Below are 22145 nucleotides of genomic sequence, written 5' to 3' on the forward strand. Positions count from 1 at the left end.
TCCAGAATGACTGACTGCCCAGCTCCGCGAGACATATAGGCAAGCAAACAATTCCAAAGCACGCATCATGAACTTTTAGCATTTGTTTTGCAAGCTTCTTTCACAAACAGAATCCTGAAGGATGAACAAAGCCCCTGTTAATATTCACTTGGCAACAGGCTTCGCAGAGCACCAACATTAGAGCCTGCTATATTGACAGATAACGTTGCGAAGAACTCTGGGGTTAAACAGCTGTTCTTTCGTGGAAGCCATCATGGGACTTCCTCCTTGACAGTCGTTTTGCAGTGTCAAGGAAAGGCCTGTAGATGTTCATTTAAAGGTTTATAATGTTTAATATAAAAGAAGTAGAAAGGGTAACCTGAGTATTCCACATAATATTGTATCAACAATATGCATGCAAGTTTTTGATGGTACTTGGGATTCTGCTCCCCGTCAGTCTTACTGTCAATGTTTCCCCAGCAAGTTAGCCCATTTTGGTGTGTGTGTCTTAGCTTTGACTGCCCCCCCCCCGCCTACTAAACCTGACAAGGTCCAAAACAATTCTTATTAGAAGTGCTACTTTTCTAGAAAAAGAGGCCCCGAAGTTCACCATGAACTCCTCCCTTGTTCTCTTAGAATGGCAATGGCTCCCACCTGAGAGGTGCCAGTGCTCAGCTCCTGTGAGCTCCAGCTGAATAAAAGCCATGCTTATTAGGCTTTTTGTATGAACCATATAGTAAAGGTAAAGGGACCCCTGACCATTAGGTCCTGTCGTGGCCAACTCTGGGGTTGCGACGCTCATCTCGCTTTATTGGCCGAGGGAGCCAGCGTACAGCTTCTGGATCATGTGGCCAGCATGACTAAGCCACTTCTGGTGAACCAGAGCAGCGCACGGAAATGCCATTTACCTTCCCACCGGAGTGGTACCTATTTATCTACTTGCACTTTGACGTGCTTTTGAACTGCTAGGTTGGCAGGAGCTGGGACTGCGCAATGGGAGCTCACCCTGTCACGGGGGATTCAAACCGCCGACCTTCTGATTGGCAAGCCCTAGGCTCTGTGGTTTAATCCACAGCGCCACCCACGTCCCATGAACCATATACCTCCCATGAAAAGGGTTGCTCATTCAGAACGACATCCAAACAGGGTTGCCACTTTGCCTCACATGCACTGCTGCAACTCTCTTTAAGCGTTGGTCAACAAAACCCATCTCCTCCCTTGTCAAGGGAAGGCAAGATTAGAGATTGGGCTCCACAGATGGTTGCAATTTTATTCTTGAAGAAGAAACTGCTTTCAGAAAAGAAAACGACAACATGAGAAGGGCTGTGGGTTCAGTAGTAGATGGCAGGTTTGGGCCCTGGCATCTCTAAGTGAGGCTGGGAGAGATTCCTGTCTGGAATCTCTTGAGATCAACAGCATGCCAGTGTAGTCCAGTGGCTCCCAAAGTGGATAGTACCTCCCCCTTTGGGGGGCAGTGGGATTACATAGGGGGTGCTAAGAGGCAAGAAAGGTGGCAGGGGGTGGTGAACGTATAAATGACAATCAGACTTTGAAAGGCTGGTTCACGGGATCAAGTTACAGTGGTACCTTAAGTTAAGTACTTAATTAGTTCCAGAGGTCCGTACTTAACCTGTAACTGTTCTTAACCTGAAGCACCACTTTAGCTAATAGGGCCTCCTGCTGCCACCGCACCACCGGAGCACGATTTCTGTTCTCTCTCTCTTTTTTTTAAATAATATTTATTACTTTTCCAACAATTTAAACACTACAAAAAAGAAAAACAATACAATACAATACAATACAATACAAAAACACTACACAACACCAACACATTAAACCAACAAAACAGAACAAAAACAGTTTAAAACACATCAAATAATTTCAGTATCTTATTTTTCATTCACTTATTTCCACGACCTCCTCACACCTCCCTTTTCGTATTCCACTTCTGTTAATTGTTTCAGCAATTCCTTTCCATCTTCCTCTGTTTTCTATCCTATAATTATCTAGGCACATTCTAACCTTATTTTTCCTTTAATACTCTGTTAATCTGTTTATACCTAATTCCTTATAACATTTCTACTATAGCCATATAACTTCATTCCATCATTTTTCTAACATTCATTAATTTTACAGTATTTCCGTAAATAATCTTTAAACTTTTTCCAGTCTTCTTCCACCGACTCTTCTCCCTGGTCTCGGATTCTGCCAGTCATTTCCGCCAGTTCCATATAGTCCATCAACTTCATCTGCCATTCTTCCCGGGTGGGTAAATCTTGTGTCTTCCAATACTTCGCGATGAGTACTCTTGCTGCTGTTGTTGCATGCATGAAAAATGTTCTATCCTTCTTTGGCACCAATTGGCCGACCATGCCCAGGAGAAAGGCCTCTGGTTTCTTCAGGAAGGTATATTTGAATACCTTTTTCATTTCGTTATAAATCATCTCCCAGAATGTCTTAATCCTTGGGCATGTCCACCAAATTCTGTTTCCAATTTTAATTTTTCCACCTGGAAACCAACTTTTTTGTCCAAATTGTATGCCTCCATTATTTGATAATATTGGAGTCAATCTCACACTTTATTTTTCAATTTTTCAAAACTCTGCAATTTTTTCAAAACTCTGCAATTTTATTCTGTCTCCATCTTGTTCCAAAATTTTCCAATATTTCGGCCATTTGGCCTCCATATTGAGTTTTTTGAGTTTTTTCTGTGCCTTCGCTTTCATTGGTGACAACCATCTTGGGGTTTTCTTTTCTAACAAATCCTTATATCTTATCCAAACATTAAACAATGCTTTTCTAACAATATGATTTTTAAAGGCTTTATGTGCTTTTACCTTATCATACCACAAATATGCATGCCAGCCAAAAGCATTATTGAAACCTTCTAGATCCAACACATGGGACGCAGGTGGCGCTGTGGGTTAAAGCCTCAGCGCCTAGGGCTTGCCGATCGAAAGGTCGGCGGTTCGAATCCCTGCGGCGGGGTACGCTCCCGCTGCTCGGTCCCAGCGCCTGCCAACCTAGCAGTTCGAAAGCACCTCCGGGTGCTAGTAGATAAATAGGGACCGCTTACCAGCGGGAAGGTAAACGGCGTTTCCGTGTGCGGCTCTGGCTCTGGCTCTGGCTCTGGCCAGAGCAGCGATGTCACGCTGGCCACGTGACCCGGAAGTGTCTCCGGACAGCGCTGGCCCCTGGCCTCTTAAGTGAGATGGGCGCACAACCCCAGAGTCTGTCAAGACTGGCCCGTACGGGCAGGGGTACCTTTACCTTTACCTTTTAGATCCAACACATCAGTGTTTTCAAGAAGCAGCCATTCTCTCAGCCAGCAAAAAGCAGCTGATTCATAGTACAGTTTAAGGTCTGGCAGGGCAAATCCACCTCTTTCTTTGGCATCAGTTAATATCTTAAATTTTATTCGAGGCTTTTTGCCCTGCCAAACAAATCTGGAAATATCTTTCAGAAAGACAGAAAGATTTCTGTTCTCACCCTGAAGCAAAGTTCTTAACCTGAAACACTATTTCTGAGTTATTGGAGTGTGTAACCTGGAACATATGTAACCTGAAGCGTATGTAACCCGAGGTATCACTGTAATCAGTTTTGTTGAGTTAAATAGTTTTCACTGGATTTTGAATCTATGTGCAATTGATTATTACTCATTGAAATTTTATTATAATATTTTCTTCCTTAGCAGGTCATGTGAACTGCTATTCTGAATAAAGCTTTTTATGAGGTAGGGGGCACTGAGGGTGTCTTTATAGAACCAAGGAGGTTGTGGCCCAAAAATGTTTGGGAACCACTGGTGTATAGTTACTAGCCAGCTAAATGAACTGATGGTGTGACTAAGGCAGCTTGAAATGCTCCCACAAGAAACCCCATCTTATCCTCTCCCTCTCTTGGCCACCTCAGCAAAGTTCCACCACAACCCACTTTTTCTGATCCATGACACAAGCACAAGACTCTACTCCTCCCTGGTGTGGACAGCAACAGAAGCCCTGCAGACCTTTTCTCTTTACCTCCTGACTCCAACTTAAGAGCCAAGACGGAGGCATGTGAGAGCGACCCACTGATGTGTGAAGGTGAGAATTCTGCCACATTTCTGTTGCTGCTCACATTGAAGAAAACCCCCCTTTGCCTGTGGGTTGTCTCTTGTGGGAGTGAACCTATGGATGGACCCAAGATTGCCAGTCCTTCAGCCTTTGCTTGGTTAAGGACATGCCCCCTCTCAAAAAAATAAATAGCTGTGACCAAGGAAGCAATGGGCAGTTATACTAGCAGACGTCGTATTAGTACTGCTAATGAACAGCAGTTCTAACACTTGACGGTTTTTTGGTAAAGATCCCCCAAGGAATAAAAGTCTTAGAATTCTTTCCATTCAAGCAATACCACCAGGAAGTACTGCTTTATGCATCAAATATTCATTAGGAAGAAAACGAAAGGAGAACGAGGGAGGTGGTGAGTGAGCTTTCTTACTGTGTATTAACATTCATATGAGCTGATCATTAGGAATTATCATGTCACCTAGCTAGTTCCCAGCCTAGACAACAGGGATTTTACCTGTCAATCACCCATCCCTGTAAGTGCCCAAAATAGTAGTATTTCAGAGTCGTTCTCTAGATTAGCTGAGTTTGAAGGAATTTGGAACCTGAGTGGGAAATAAAACACTGGATCTCAACATGGTATTTCCCAGGTCTGTGCACACCTAGTAAGAACAATTTCCTAAGTAGGTGCATAGGAGTTTACCATAATCAAAATCATTATTGGAAAAGGCGAGATAAGGGCTGCAAGAAAGCTGATCTTGAAAGAAAACACACTTGACTTTTTGCTTTCTCCTCCCCGCCTACGATCATAGCATGTGGTTTCTGCGGATATAGCTGACAGCTTATTGCTGTGCTGAGTATCACAGGCCTGTTAGCACCACATCTATCATGCGGCTTTGATGCTTATAGAGATGGCATCTTCAATCCTTTAAAAACACAAAAACAGTCCAAAATAGTTACCACCACAAGGAGAAGCAGCTCAGAGTTAAAAACAAACACAAATAGACCAACCACGACAGCAAAGAATAAACAGCGAACTAGGATTCAGTTGCTAGATCAAAGTGGGGCTGTGCATATTGCACAGCACTTAATACCGCCTAAAGCTGCAAGATTTCTTTTGTGGGGAAAAATCACACAAATAGTATAACAAGACCCATAAAGGTGGAAAGTGATATTAGATATGAGTGCTTTATGTAGACCTGTGGAAGAACATTCTTTGTTTAAATCAACCTCGGTTGCAGTTAATAGCTATTTCTTCCTAACTCTTTTATTGTTTGGTTGTTTGGCAGTCCCATTGACTCAGCAATTGATGAGTGACTCATTTCCTAAGACAGATTTTCAGGAAGGAGAAATTACTTTCCATGTGTTCTTTCCTTGTTCTGTGTCCAGTGAAGAGCTTTGGTTTCCAGCAGTACGTCATTTCCAACGGGAACCAAAACAATTCAAACCTGTGCACATCCTTGCAGACCTGAAAGTGTTCCCTGCACTTGATGAGATTGTACTAGTTTTGATACACAGTAGACAGATGCAAAATGATTTGGCTCTCTTCGTGAGCTAGCTGATGCACAAGCCTCTTTAAATGGTTACATTCCTGGACTGGGAATCTGCTGCATGTCCACAAACTTCCACTTCTCCTTTCTCCTTACCGCATGTGCCCTACTTAACACAAGACTTAATGATCTGTCAAATCAGTTTGCTGCGATGTCCTAACCAAGAAGCTTATTTGAGCCCTTCAAGCCAAAATTGCAAATACAAATAAAACCGTGGTTTTCAATCGTGGTTTGTTGGGCTCATTCAAACCACAGTTCAGCAATTTGAATGGCACATAAAAACTGTGATCTAAGAATCAAAGAAAATTTATATTAACTCAGTGGATGGTGTGGTATATTTTTTATTTGACAAGGAATGTGCTGATTAAACCAGGGCGTAGCATCTCCTGACAATACTTCCTTATCCTGTGTATCTTTACCCTGGTTACTTTTTTAGAATGTAAAGTGTGGGCAGAGAATTAATGACTTACCCAAGGTAATCTAGATGCATCCATGTTCTTTGACTGGAGAGTCCCATATGTAACATATAAAATGAAATTCAGCAGTGCAATGATTTTAGAAATTCATGAAACTTTCATGTGCAGAGGCAACATGGCTCTGGTATAACTCAACTTAGTTATGGAAGGGGGTACAGTTTGGCTTTCCCCATCATTAAAAAAAAATCCTGATAGGTAATGGTATTTTATCATTCTTCCTGGTTATTCCTTTTTACTCACCCGTAGCAATGTCATTCCTACTAAGAATTCTGTCTACCTGTAGTATCTAGCTATGGTTTAACTCTGCATTCACACGTGTGGAATCCACTTTTGTCACCTTCTGGAAGGAGAAACTGGTCTTTCCTTTCAATTGTGATAAAACTTGCAAATTTACTTTGAGCAGACTGCTGCAGGAAAGGAAAAGACGAACAAGTGATGATAGCTCTAGCATCCCTGAGAATGTTGTGTCTGCACACAGCGTATGTGAAAGCCAAAGACAGGCAATAGCATGTTGGTATATTATTATTATTATTATTATTATTATTATTATTATTATTACTACTACTACTACTGCTGCCATTTCATAAAAATGGTCCAAGGGGTTGTTCAAAACCTACCCAGCAAGAACAACTATAGACCCTTGAAGAAAGGCCAGATTTAACAACACACACAAAACTACCATTTCAAATATCTATAAAACAATTTGAGACAGTAAAAATCAATTACTGTCCAAGGCTTAGGCAAAGAAATGTATTGTGTTTATCAAATATTATATGCTTATCTGCCATATCATAGCTTGGCTTGATAAGAGTCATTGCGCGAAGACAACTGCTTTATCAAGCAATAACTTCATGTATTGTTTGAATAATATAATCTGTGGTGTTGCCTTCAGCCTTGAAAACAAATTGTCAAGATTGGGCTTGTAAGCCCCTTCCATAATGAAGACCTGGATGATTTGTGAAATTTTTCATCCTATTCTTATGCAGACGATATTTGACATTTAAATCATATAATCTTTGAAAGCAGCATACCAGCTGAATAGTTGATTCTGCACTTCATAGTAAGATGCAGTCCACTGATACAATAACAGGTGTGTGATGCCAGCATCAAGCTTCCATAGAATATGAAACAGATATAACATGCAGGCAGTTAACTTTTACCATTAGGACTTGTTCAGTGTAGATACTTTTTTAGTCTTTTGATGAATCCTGACTAGTTACCATGCTATTCCAGTAAAGAGCATCTGAATAACTGAATCATATGGAACGAGGGAAAGTTCCTAGGGTATCTCTGTGTCATGGAAACATCCTGTGGCTTTGGCTAGGCAGGAAGTGACATGTGATATGGCATTCTCAGTAGCAGCCCCTATTAGGGAGCTTCCTCCTGATTCCTGCTCAGTTGTCCCTCACTCTGGCTATTCTTAGGCACACCATAGAAACTTGTTTATTCTGCCTGTAATTTGCAGTTCCACAAAGAATTCCATTGTCCAAAACAACAGAATGCACCTTTGTAAAAAAATATTATTTGGATTAAGAATGTGCTTCCTGACTAAATCTAATGCTTCAAGTTCATGCTTTCCATTTGATGTTCTTGGTCTGTATGCAGAAAGTGAATTTGTGTTTGATAGAGTCAGAATTCATTTAATATAAGAAAGAGAAGTTAATACTAGTTGTCTCTGGAGGGTCCTTGGAAAATGAATTCTTCGTAGAAGAGTCTCACATGCTCTTGATAAAAATAAAAGGTGCTTCAAATTGGGGGAAAGAGAGTTGTGAAAGGCTGTTTTTACTGCATCTATATTTTACCAGTTTTTAACTGACATTATTATCATCAATATTTCACTGCCTGACATTTAAAACATGGTTTAATCTTCAGTTTTCTTCAGAACCACCTTGCTCATATTTATTTTGGATATTTCCACTATCTTAGACTGTCAGAATCAATTCAGACATTAATCAAAGGTGTGTTTGGATGTTACTTTGTCTCCTGTTTGCATACAACTCCCATCCTCTGGTGGCTGTATTGGCTTCTGGGCTCAAATTGAAGTAGTTTTAGCTTAATTCAGCTAAGGATCATGTAATCCTTCCGGACCTTTTGGTTCCATATAGGTTTACAAACTTCAGTGGCCCTGGTCTTGGATTTCTCTCACAACTTTGTGAGCACAAGAGACAGGGCCTTTTCTGAGGTCGTCAACACATCTATACAATGCTCTCCCAGAAATCTGGCAGGCTCCCCCTTTGTGTCTGTTCCACCAATTATTGAATACATTATTCTTACTTTGATTGGCTTTTAATGTGCAACACTCAGGGCTATAGTACTGTACCTACCTGCCCAGAGTTGGGGCCCATTTAGCTTAATGGTACTTAACTTCTGAATAAACACATATAGGATTGTACTGTTAGCTTTATTGCTTTAATGGTTTAACCTTGCTACTGTAAGGTCACATGTGTGTATATAAGAGAGATAGAGAGAGTTGTGTTGTATGTTCTTTTTTATTACTTTTAGAAATCATAGAATCAGAATTGTAGAGTAGGAAGGGACCTTGAAGATCATCTTCAATGCAGGGATTGAAACTGCAACCTTGAGCCTAAGACTAAGGTACTTTCAAAAATGTATAACTTGCTGTTGAAGTGGAATACACAAGATGAAACGGTTAAATCGGCTATGATAAAGTGGGCACAAGACATTGGATATAACATTATGTTTGAGGACTGGGAGAGGTTGTGGACTACTGGGCTGAATTTTACTGCATGTAATGCTTTGAAAGAAAATGTTATGAAAATGATATATAGATGGTACATGACCCCAGTCAAACTTGCAAAAATATACCACTTGTCTGATAACAAATGTTGGAAATGTAAAGAAAATGAAGGAACATTCTTTCACCTCTGGTGGACTTGCCCTAGAGTGAAGGCTTTCTGGGAAATGATATATAATGAGCTGAAAAAGGTATTTAAGTATACCTTCCCTAAGAAACCAGAGGCCTTCCTTTTGGGTATTGTCGGCCAGAAGGTGTTAAGGAAGGACCGAACATTTTTTATGTACGCAACAACAGCAGCAAGGATACTTGTCGCTAGGCATTGGAAAACTCAAGATCTACCCACACTGGAAGAATGGCAGATGCAACTGATAGACTATATGGAACTGGCTGAGATGACTGGCAGAATCCGAGACCTGGGAGAAGAGACGGTGGAAGAAGACTGGAAGAAATTCAAGATTTATCTACAAAAATATTGTAAATTGTATGAATGTTAAGAAGGATGCGAGAGTATAAACAACTTAGCACCATTAAGCTAGATGAAGTGAATTACGAAGATAAGCTAAATTTAAGAAAGGATAAAATTTTTTGGAAGTTGTAGGTTATATTTAAATTCTTTAAGATTTGAATAAAGGATAGTTAAAATCAGAGATATAACATTGGAAAAGTAGATAATAAGAATAGAAATAAGGGGATAAATTTGCTGGGAAAAAAATTATAAACAGGAACGCAGGAGCGGGAGATGTGAGGGAGTCCAAAGAAGTGAAGAGAACTATGTCAAGAGATGTTATATTGTATTGTTTATTGGCATTGTAATTTTAAACAAAACTGTTAATAAAAATTATTTTAAAAAAAGAAAAGAAACTGCAACCTTGACATTATCAGCACCACGCTCTAACCAACTGACCTTGTTAGTTGTATTTGTATGTATTTATTTCCTGCCATGGAATTGCACCTGTAGAAAGATAGGAAATTGTGCCCACTGCCCACCATCCCCTTCCTAGACGGGTATTGAATGCTGTGTGGAAGAAATTCTGGCTTAGAAGTTCTACTTACAAATTAGGACGTGACATTTTTACAGAATGACATAAGCATGAAGGATATGTTGCGATGTACAAACTAGACAACTCGACTTCTCCCCCTCTCCCACCATTCTGTCCCGTGCTTTACAACTACAACAGCTTCTACTTTCATGATACAGAATATTGGGGCTAGGGGAACAAAATATTGTTGGAGGAAACTGGTTATCTGGACATTTCGGTCTGGGTTCAGGCCTGGTTTGGGGACAAAATTGACCTTTGTTACCCTGATGGATCATCTCTTCAGGGAGAGAGACAGAGGAAGTTCAATCTTGTCAATCATGCTGGATCTCTCAGTGGTTTTTGATTCTATTGAACACAGCATGCCCTCGGATTCTGTCTGTGGGCTGAGGGTCAGAGGCACTGGATTAGAGTAGTTCAACTCCTACCTGTGTCCTGAGCAACCCCAGGACATCCCTGATGTCCTGCAATGCTACACACACACACACACACACACACACACACACACACACACACACACTTCCAGCCTCAAGGCAGCTGTCCCCAGGTCTGTGTCCTACAGAGCAGTTGCAGCAACAGTGGGACACCCCCCCCCCCCGCTTTCTTTATGTACTCTTGCTACACAGAAGCCATCATTGCTCTTTCCTCTTCACTCCAAATCTTAATGACTGCTCCCAGCAGCAGCATATACAATAAACATATGCTGCGATTCAGCACCTTACAGTTAACTGCCAGGGTGCTGAGGCACAGCCACTCAATGCCACTTGAAGGAACCATCTCTGCAGGTTGACAGGGGCTGGCAGGGCTCTGACAAGTGTGTGGTGGAGGCAGGGGGGCCATGAAATTGGCCCCGAAGAGGGGACCAGAAGTTTATGGGGGTTGGTGCCACCCGTGAGATAGGGCAGGGGGACAAGGAAGGCTCAGAGCAGGGGGAGGCAGATGAAGGTGTGCAGGATGTGTTGGGAGCAGAAGAAGAGACTGTTCAGGTGAGGGACAAGCCGGTCAAATCCCTCTTATCCCCCGCTGCACTGACTCCTAGTATGTCTGCCTGTTCTGGATGCCCTTGGAGCAGGTACACAGTCTGAGAGTATTGTTTGATCTCTCTCTCAATAGATGTCAATTGACCTCTGTGAGCATGGAATGCTCACAACCAATTTTTTACATCACTGTTAGATTACTGTAATGAGTTCTATGGGCTTAGTTGGGACTCTACAGCTAGTGTAGACTGATGCGGCAAATTACTGAGTGGTATGTCTGGCCCTACACATTTATGCTGGTGCTTAAGGATCTGCACTGGCTGCTTGTTTGCTACCAAGCCATTTTCAAGGTTTCATTCTTGAGATATGAAGGCCTAAAGTGCTTGGGACTAGCATACCCAGCAGACCACTTTCCCTGCTACTAATTTTGTTTGCTAACCATCACATTAAGATGCACAATGAAGTGTCATATTGTACCCTAAGGGCAGATTTCACTATCTATGTATTCAGTAAACAGGCAGCAAGATAAGTGTTGGGTTGTGAACAAGTGGTAATACTTGTGACCGGCAGATACTAATATCTTTGTGAGCTTGGTGACTTTCCACAACATAAAGCCAATCTTCATGGTAATCAACAGTGATGGCAATTTCACTGGCACTCTGTTTAGAAACGCTGGTGCAAAAGCATTCTTCTATTAAATTTTAGCAAAAGCTATAAACTGATGAGGTAATGCTAAGTTAGAGCAATACATTTGTGATTTACTAGTCTACTTTCTCTACCCTACTTTTAACCGATAAAATACAATCTGCTGATTTGTTTTGTTATAGTAGCTTATAAATTAACTGGTGGAAATATTTATAATCTATAAGAAATAATTTATATGCAGTAAAACTAAACAATTCTCCTGTAATATTAAGCATTCGTGTACCTAACAAATAATAGCCTATCATAAAACTCAGGAAGCTCTCAATGGAAGCCCTGCAGACAATATGCATTCCTTGTAATAGCTTGATTTAATTTGGCAGATAAGATTTAATGCAATAAATTCTTCAGATTTTACCACAACTGAGTTTAATCTTACTTGGGGGAAAAATGACAGTGGAAAAGCACAGATGCAATCTGTATTTGTCCCTTTTTTGTCTTTTCTAAATTCAAGTTACTGCAGCTGTTCTGATAGATGACACTTTGGTATTTTTCTCATGTATCTTTTTAGATACATACAAACCAGAATGAAGGCTATAGAACATCTCAGAAAAGGAAAGGCACAGACCTTTTCATTCACAATATTTGATTTTTTTTTATATAAACCTTACATGGGAAGGAAAGTAGATTCAAAAAGAAATCCTTAGAACCAAATCTCAGAATCAGGTATGACCCAATTGAAATAAATATAATTAAACCATCAAATGGTATCAAAGTGCCACTGATATCCAAAGGGCTTCAGATGCACATAATGTTGTATGAAATGTGTTTATAAGCACTGTGTCGGAGAACACATAGTAACAAGAGGTACATGGTGTGCAAATGTCAAGTGTACAGGGAATAAAGTATCGTATACAGCTACTTTGTCAGGTATATGTTCTGCAATACAGAAGTGGTGTGTGTGTGTGTGTGTGTGTGTGTGTGTGTGTAGGAGAAAGCTATTGCAGTCATATCTCGCTTGTGGGCTTCCCATAGCCATCTGATTAGCCACCGTGGAGGCTAGAAAGGGCTTTAATCTGATCCATCAAGGTTCTTTTTTTCTGCTTAGTAAAGGTAAAGGGACCCCTGACCATTAGGTCCAGTCGTGGCCGACTCTGGGGTTGCGGCGCTCATCTCGCTTTATTGGCCGAGGGAGCTGGCATACAGTTTCCGGGTCATGTGGCCAGCATGACCAAGCCGCCTCTGGCGAACCAGAGCAGCACACAGTTGTGAAGACCATGACCAGGTTTGTCTGTGTGCCTGCTCAGTCTCTGTCCAGCTCCTTACTGTTGAAGTGGCCCTGCTGTCCCTTCTTGGTTATCTTTGAAACTGGACTTGGACCAGGCAGCCCTTCAAACAGAGGACTCATTGAAGCAGAATGCTGTCCTCTGACACAACTTCAGATAAAGGACTGTCCTATGTAAAGTAGGAGTTACAGCCAACCTATGCAGATCCCACTTGCTAGATCATTTGTCACTTGGTACCTGATTACTAATGATTCACAGAATGTCACAGCTTTAATCACATGTGTGTTCCCTCATTCCTCCCTAAAATGTGTGATGGTTACCTAGTCTCATATCTCAGTATGCAGCTTATATATCTTGCTCTTGTTTAAGAACACAATTTTATCTTTTTATATATATATAAAATTAAAAATAACCTGTCAGGTTTCTCTGCTCTGGAATCCATAGAAAATTGATTTTTCCACCACCTCCACAGCTCTCCTTGGTTTTCGTGCAGCATAAGCCAAGACATATGTTTTATTGAATCGAACCCTTAGACAGTACATCATATTTTGGAGAGGCAACAATTCTGCACTTGAGACCTACACTCGGTGTGAATTCTCCAGAGGACTCTTTCTACCCCAGCAGTTTGACATACTGTCCCTTTTACTGCTTTGCCGTGTTTAACAGTTAGAAGTAGAGAGGAAGGGCATGTAAAAGCAGGAGAAAATGAAAAGGAGACTGAACAAGAGGGAGAAAGGGTCTGAGTCTTTGTATTTGGAATGTGGGTAAATGATCCTTTGTACTGTTGTAAAAAAAATTGCCCTTTTCCCTTATGGGGTATCCAAGAGCCCATATAGAGTCCTTACATAGGTTCCCTATTGGTAGGAGAAAATAACAGAGGCCAACCAGAGAATATTGAGAAGCAAAGCAGCTAGTAAGCTTGATCTTTATTGATCTGTTGCAACAGGGTGCTCCCCTCACACGCAGGAGAGGAGGAGGAACCCAGAACAATGGTGTGCTTTTGAAATTGCCACCCTGTAGATCAAAACCACCCCCAGAAACATCATACATACATCACAGAATGGGTGTAACCTAAGACCACACCTCAGATACATCACACCTACATCACAGAAATGGCGGTCTAAAACAGAAATTTGAATGTTGTTTTTCTCCTGTCATTGTTTATCTCCTGTCTGGCAGGTTACTTGATTGGATTGCCTGAGGAGCCTGGCCAGTCTTTTGTAATGATAAATACTTAGTTCCTGGGCCAGGTCACCGGTTAACACCCTATTCATATCTTAAATGTGCCCTTAAGACAGGATTTGTGAAGGAAAAGACAATGGGGAGGCTTTTCCATTTTCCTTTGACCTTGCAGAGAAAACATTTGGTCAGTTTGGGAATAAAAATGGTTCCTGGTTGGTCTTTCTGTGCTGATCTATGTATGTGCTTGGTTGGTACACTTATGAACATTTAACATATATCTAAAACCTCAACGCAGGTGGCGCTGTGGGTTAAAGCCTCAGCGCCTAGGACTTGCCGATCGAAAGGTCGGCGGTTCGAATCCCTGCGGCGGGGTGCGCTCCCGCTGCTCGGTCCCAGCGCCTGCCAACCTAGCAGTTCGAAAGCACCTCCGGGTGCAAGTAGATAAATAGGGACCGCTTACCAGCGGGAAGGTAAACGGCGTTTCCGTGTGCGGCTCTGGCTCGCCAGAGCAGCGATGTCACACTGGCCACGTGACCCGGAAGTGTCTCCGGACAGCGCTGGCCCCTGGCCTCTTAAGTGAGATGGGCGCACAACCCCAGAGTCTGTCAAGACTGGCCCGTACGGGCAGGGGTACCTTTACCTTTACCTTTAAAACCTCAAAATTCCTATCACAGTACATTCAGGTACTTTGATGCACAGTCAAAATTCTAGGTTGCCATGTTTGCGTACTTCAAAGGGCAGTTAGAAAGAATAACACAACAACACACTGTGAAAACAACATAATAAAGAAACATGTCTTAATAGCAACCTAAGGGTTATGGTTCCTCACATTATCTGGGATGCTTGCAACAATGTACATTACATACATCCTGATTATACTTGCCTTGTTTATGTAGTTTCCAGTTCCAGCTGGCCTTATTTAATCAGAGCTGACATTATTGCAATGTAGATCTACAGCTGAACAGGAGAAATGAAGAGTGACATAATAAGGGCTATTTCCTTGGTTTCTCATAAAGAGGCTTTCAGTTGAGTCTTAGCGATAACACAAGGATTACTCAGTGTTGCTGGCTACCTTCTTTCAGGAGAAAAAATGATGTCTCCCGGCACAGTGTATTCAGAAAACAGTACTTTGTTTCGATGCAGAATTTGCAACTTATGAACCATTTGTGACAGATTGATATTGATTTTGCAGGCTTTGTATCCCCTCACCCTACCAGGGTAAAATATAGGCCTCCCTGCCATTAAGTGGTTTCCCTCTTTTCCCTCTCTCCTCTAACGCCTACAAAACATTTTGAAACATGAACAGTGACTTAGCTTTTATTTCTTCCCAAAGCAACTTTGTGAAACAACATCATATTAGCTCGAAACAGTCTTTTTTTAAAAAGCATGTTTATTTCTTTATTGAAAGTTAAAAAGCACATAATTATATGTGCACTAAACATGGTGAGATGTAAATAAAAGAGAGAGAGAGAGAAAAGAGAACAGCAGCCATATAGAAGGGGAAGTAAAAGTGGGGGGGGGGGACCCAAAACTATATACTTTACAAAGTTGTTATTATACTTTACCAGATCTTAACCTATTACATTCGTACATTGGAAGTTGAATGGAATCTGTTCCGGAAGTCTGTTCAACTTCCAAAATGTTTGGAAACCAAAGCGTGGCTTCTGGTTGGCTGAAGCAAGCTCCGTTGGACGTTTGGCTTCCAAAGGAACATTCGGAAAATGGAACACTCTCTTCCATTTATGAATAGTTTATGAATAGAAAGTGAATATGCACACAACCCGTGTTGCAACTGCAAGCTGTTGCAGCCAATATTAACCAAAGCACAGCTGCACCCAATAGCTGTCTACCCTGCCCTTCTTGTGAATAGCTTAGCTTTTGCTATTTGGGACCTCCAGAAAGGAAAGAGTTGAAAATAGATACCATAAAAACATTATAGTAAACCAAATGAAGATGGTGTTATCTGGGCTTAGAAACAATGTGTGCATATTACTGCACACATACGAACTCATATTTTATATTGGGAGGGACGCATAGAAAATAAACGCTGATGTAATGAAGGAGTAGCATAAATGTTGGATATTCAATTACACTTTATAATAAGCTTGGAGGCTTCAATATTGTTTCATTACCATACACAGCCAGTGTTGTTTATTTGTTTGATTAATATGCTGCTCCATCTTGGTAAATAATTTATCGTTGGTAAATAATAGCATACTCCAGGACTATTTCTTTATTCATACTCTTAGAACCTGGTGTTGGAAAAGTGATTTAAAAGGTTCCAGAATACTGAACATCTTCAGGTATTTGTAGGTACTTTCAGAGGCCCAGGGAGGCCCAGGCCACTTCCAGCTTTTGAAGCTCCTAGCCATACTAAAAATGCAAAATGAAAACACAGGAAACTAAAATAAAGGCATGCATATATCCTTTGCAAAATGCAGTAATTATCGAGGAAAAATCTAGCTTTCGTACAGAGTCAAAGTTGGTATTTTGGCTGTGTACACACTATACCTTTAAGGCATGTTCAAAGCATGTTCTTTCCATCAGTTAAGGGGTGCCGGGAACTGTAGTTCTGTGAGGGGTCAACTACAGTGCAATCAATAACCAAAAGCCTGCTTGAGATATTTTGGCCAGCAAATATTCACAGTTTCCTTCTCATGGGGCAATTATGCACATTCTCCATGCCTGAGGAACATGCACAGTGGCTGGTTGATATGCATATTAACTGCTCAACTTATGTCCCCCTTAACATTTACACAAGTGTTGTGTGCTGTGCAGCTTGCATTTCCCCATGGCAACTATTTCTTAAAACAGTCTTTAGAAGCTGGAGAATTATGAATTCTACCATTTAGGACTTTCTTGGGACTCTCAAAAACTACCGTATGGTTCTGCTGTCATTCAGATAACTCATGCATGTACTGTACATGTCTACTCTGAAGTAAACCCCACTGAGCTCAATGGGAATTACTCCCAGGTAAGTGTCTGTAAAGGGACGCGAGTGGCGCTGTGGTCTAAACCACAGAGCCTAGGGCTTGCCGATCTTCTGCCGATCGGTGGTTCGAATCCCCGCGATGGGGTGAGCGCCAGTTGCTCGATCCCTGCTCCTGCCAACCTAACAGTTCAAAAGCACGTCAAAGTGCAAGTAGATAAATAGGTACCGCTCCGGCGGGAAGGTAAACGGCATTTCCGTGTGCTGCTCTGGTTCGCCAGAAGCGGCTTAGTCATGCTGGCCACGTGACCCAGAAGCTGTACGCCGGCTCTCTCGGCCAATAAAGCGAGATAAGTGCCGCAACCCCGGAGTCGGCCATGACTGGACCTAACGGCCAGGGGTCCCTTTACCTGTAAGTGTCTGTAAGGCTGCAGCCTCATCAATCTCATTAGATTCCCATAGGGTCTCCCATCTGCTATCAGCCATACCAGCTCCTATAGAGCATTACATGGGGTTGGCCTCGGATGCAGTCTTTCTTATGGCTGAATCAAATGTTTCTCATGATGCTGGTTCAGTCCTCATGTGTCACACTTCAGGATTCACGTAAAGAGCCATTTGTTTAAAAGCCATCACGTTATTTAGATTGTTGTCACATCAGCTGTAATTGTGTGGGTTTTTGTTTTCTTTCTAACATGGAAGGTGTTCTAATTTTATTTTTATTTTTATTGTTAACAGCCTGAATGTTAATGATTTCTCTTTTTGGTTCATTTCTGTTTTGATAATGGTGCTTGCTTATTGGATATTTTGAATCATTTTATAATAATATGTAATGAAACATCAAATTAGAAAAAGAAAGCTTCCTCATATGAAAAGTGTGCCGTTTCTTAAGCTATAAAAGATAGTTGTAGGTTCAGGTGGATGTAAAAATAATTGCAACCAGTGGGAGCTCTGCACCTTGAACAAAATATTTGCAACAGGTATAACTTAGCCATTTTCCATTAGATATTTCTGAAATTCGAACAGAATCATACTTCTGCCTGGGCCAATTCAACATGCCAATTTTTATACCGATAGGACAAATTGTCTTTATTTTATAATGAATCATTTTCCAGTCTTCCTCTCCTCTCAGCTATAAACGGTAGAACATTGAAAATGCCAGCTGCAGTGTCATATCTTGGGATCACCCAAGAAAGATGCTTAGCAAGAGGTTCCGGGCCAACAAAACGGTTTAACTTACAGTATTTGTATGTTTCCCAGTTTTCTGGGTGCCTTGCCTGATCACTATTAAATAGTGATCATGTTGTTTTTTTTAAAAAGCTGCAATAAAAATATCAGTGGCAGCAAGTAAAAAACTAGAAAGATGTACAACAATGCTAAAAGTACACAGCAGATCTGGAATTCAGCGTATTAAGAGCACATGGATCTAAGGTGCTTGAAAACATACTGAAAATAGTATTGACAAAGACACTAGGTAAGCTTCTCTGGGAAGGGCATTCTCAAAAGGCACTCCAGATCAGGATCTGGGTAGTTTTGCCTCCCACACTCCAATGCACAATAAATTTATGGAACACATTGCCCCAAGATGAGGTCATGGCTGCTAGCCTACGGCCATGTGGATTATGTGTTTGTCTTATAGGATGTATAAAATTATGCATGGGCATAGAGAAGTTTTTATTCCTCTCTTGTAATATTAGAACTTGGAGACATCCAAATGAGCTGAATGTTGGAATATTCAGGACAGACAAAAGAAACTACGTCATCAGAAAGTGCATAGTTAAATGATGAAATCTGAGCCCAAGTAGTAGTGTTGACCACCAATTTGGATGGCACTAATAGAGGATTAGACAAATTTATGGGATATAAGGCTGTCAACACTATTAGCCATGACGGCTATGTGATACCTCCATGTCAGAGGCAGTATGTCTCTGATTGCTGGTTGTTGGGAATCACTACCTGTTGTGCTTTTGGGTTTTCCATAGGCATCTGGTTGGCCACTGTGAGATGAAGAAGCTGGACTGGTTGAGTCACTGGCCTTATTGAGCAGACTGTTGCATTCTTATGAGCACCATGTAAAGTTTAGAACACTATTGCCTATTCTGATTGGCAGATATTCTGGGTTTTGGCAAAAATTTCGGGGACCACTGGCATGCAACTGATGTGCTTCGCCATTCAGCCAAGGCACCTCTCCCAAAACATCTGTAAAGCTTAGATAGCATGGGAAAAGGATGGTAGCTCTATCAGCCCTGATAGATAAACAGACGCCTCCAGGTATATGGGAAAATATGATGGGTTTGGAGGGAGAGTTGTTGTTTTCGTGCCCTGCTTCTTTGCTTTCCAGAAAGCTGGTCAGTGTGGGAAATGGATGGTCTAACCCAGAATAGCGTTCCTGTTGTTTTTAGGCTGATGCCATCACCAGTGTATGGTGCACTGAGAAAATCCACTTAGGTGCCTTAAAATATGCCACCTCTGCTCACAATGTATCGAAGCGAGGAAGAGAATACTCTTCACTAAGATGTCTCAGTAGCAGAAGCATAACAGGTCCTCTACTGTTAGTTGGAAGGTAGCAATTGACTTCTAGAGTGGGTGGTGCCACCTCTCCCGTTATCAGCAATGCCTAGCTGCTCTTAGGTAACTCCTTGAGAATCAGCAAACCCCTTTCATTTGCTACTGTGGAGTTGGATTTTTACAGCAATAATTTATTCAATATTTGTATTTTTCCCAACAGGAGATGCATAAGAGATAAGATCAGCCAAGTCACTGAAAGCACAAGGGTTATTAGTTTCATAGCTAGCTGTTTCGAAAGCCAGTACAATTTTTAAAAAGCTCTTATCCAAACAAAACAAAAGTTTCACCTTGATTTTTTTAGCCTGTAAATAACATGTTTAAGCTAACAACAACATGGAAGCTCTCCTTAAGCAATTGATATTGCATTTGTAATGGGAATATCTTTCCCTGCAAGGTACAATGACAAAAATCCAACTGCAAGTGGTAATCATAAACCACAGATTAGCAATAGATTTTTTTTTCTTTTCTTAGCTGGTCACCTAGCAACTTTGCCACTACCTGCTGCCATTGCAAATAAGCTGAAGATAACAGCTTTGTGGGTAATTACAGAAATTAAACTTTTACTGACACAAATTAAAACCAGAACAGATAAAATGAAATGGGTTTAAATTGAACCAAGTTCTCTAGGAAATTATCCCTTTTCAAGCTCCCAGCTGTTGAATTTGCAGTTCCCTCCTCCCTTAAGTTCTCATTGTGCTTTTTGTGAAGGCTAGGTACAGAGAGGAAAAAGGAAAAATAATCAGTTAGTCTATACTGCTTTTTACAATTGCCAGTGGCAGAAATGTACTTACTAATCCTCTCAGAAATGCTTAAATGACCATTATCCAACAGCTTAGATAAGAATAATAATATTAAGAAATTGTATGAGGCAGTTATTTTTCTGGGATTCATTTATTTAAATGAGCATTCTGCCCTCTTCTAAGGGCTTTGGGCAGGTGAGATTTTTAAAAAAACAGATTAAAAACATCTAAAAATAAATACTACCCCCCCCCCCCAGTAAACAAAATATACCTTCTATTGGCTTCATCCCCAGGTTTTTTTTTAAGTGTATTGTTTTTATTTTAAAAAATTACCTCCCACTTTTTAAATATACATATAAACTCAAAGCAGCTTATGACATTAAGGTTCATATGTATAAACAAATCAAAGCTACAAATGAAAATCTCAGCTCCGTCATAAGAAAGATCTTCTGGGATATTGTTTTAGATTTTGTAAAAGAAGCCCTTGTAATGCCAATGTGTTTCCTGAGGTAATCTGGGGGTTCTCTAGCTCTGAAAGAAGCTCAGGGTGCAGTTCATCGGTGGACTTCTTGGGTTGGTAGATTTCTTCATAGTACACACCGTATTTGCTTATCTGCCAAGGGAGAGGTCTTGCATGTAGACTTGCCAACAAGTATGCTGGGGTTCGCTGGGCTGGAACTTAGTTGGCAGGAACAGAGCCCTGCAAACTGAGGTGGAGGACCGTAGATCACGGGCAGATCCTGGCAACAGAATATGGTGAATAGCGAGTGGAGCAAGATCCCAACTCAGAAAGCCAGAAAGAGAGCGTTGGGATGGAATCTGGCGAGTTGGTGTGATAGTCTGGTGAAATACGACTGGTCATGGATACATTTACAGTTGTGAGCAGCTACTGAGAATGACTGTTGACATGCCTCTGCTGTTCAAATACGGATGGTGAACTTTAGTGAAAGTACTCATTGGTAGTGCTATTTTTCGGGGGGGGGGCGTGTCCCGGAACTCACCATGAATGCCTTCCTTGTATGGCAATGGCGTTCACCTGAAAGGTGAACTAGAAATTGAAACCCCGGTCATAGGATTAAATGAAAGGAGATGTTCTCAAATGTGTATAAAGCCCAACCTATTCATGAAAGCATATATGAAGATTAACTGGTACAGGTAGAAAAGTATTACGTCTAAGCATGTTATTTAAAAAGTAGATCAATATGCTCTTGAACTACACTGCCAGAAATATTTGGGGTGGTGGGCTCACTGTTATGAAATCCAAATTAATTGTCCTTCCAGTTGTTTCTACGTATGTCCTTTCATCCCGAGAATTTAGATGTTCAAGTGATAAAAAAAATGGAAATAGTAAATTTATATAGCATGACACCTAAGTGATCAAAGGAACCCTGTAGCACATTGCTTTTAGCTGCTATACCTGGGTTTTGATCTTTAGTTGCAGGGAACCAGCACCACCTTCTGTGAATATTTGTGATTGACTTTACATGGTGAAACTGCAGCAGGCAAACTGATTGGCGTATCATTTCTGGAAGCTCTTTCTTGTATTTTGTTTCCATTGTTCAAGTATATAACTTTGCCAAACTGATTTGCATTCACTTTGCTATGGGGACTTTTCAATGGAGGCATAGCCAAAGGTACAGGACCGAAATCCTGTACAAGCAGACAGAAATCACTTTAAAATCTGGGCCTGGCAGCCGGCAACAAGGTAGCTGAAGAGGAAGCAGGTTTCGCCTCTTCCTCCAGGTGTTGCTGCTGTTTGGAAATGGCTCTTAACTCTCCAGTGCATTAATTTCCCAGATAAGCTCCACCAGCCATACCACAGTTCCTGTGCATTTTGGCATATTAATCTGAATTAAGCGCATGAGCTCACATTTTTTGCTCCCCGATCCCATTCTGGATCTGGGATCTTTGGGCCCAATGAGAGAGAGCCAGGGGCCATATCTCCCTGCCCAGTACCACAGCTGCTCCCTTCACTTCCCCATGC

At 41.2% G+C, this 22145-nt stretch overlaps 1 protein-coding gene across 2 annotated transcripts in view; it reads left to right on the top strand.

Annotated features, from left to right (window-relative positions):
- Positions 1–22145, top strand: part of NALF1 (NALCN channel auxiliary factor 1) — a 340934-nt gene that overhangs the window by 300985 nt on the left and 17804 nt on the right. The window lies entirely within an intron of this gene.

The sequence above is a fragment of the Podarcis cretensis genome (assembly GCF_951804945.1).
Source record: "Podarcis cretensis genome assembly, chromosome: 4".
Lineage (NCBI taxonomy): Eukaryota > Metazoa > Chordata > Lepidosauria > Squamata > Lacertidae > Podarcis > Podarcis cretensis.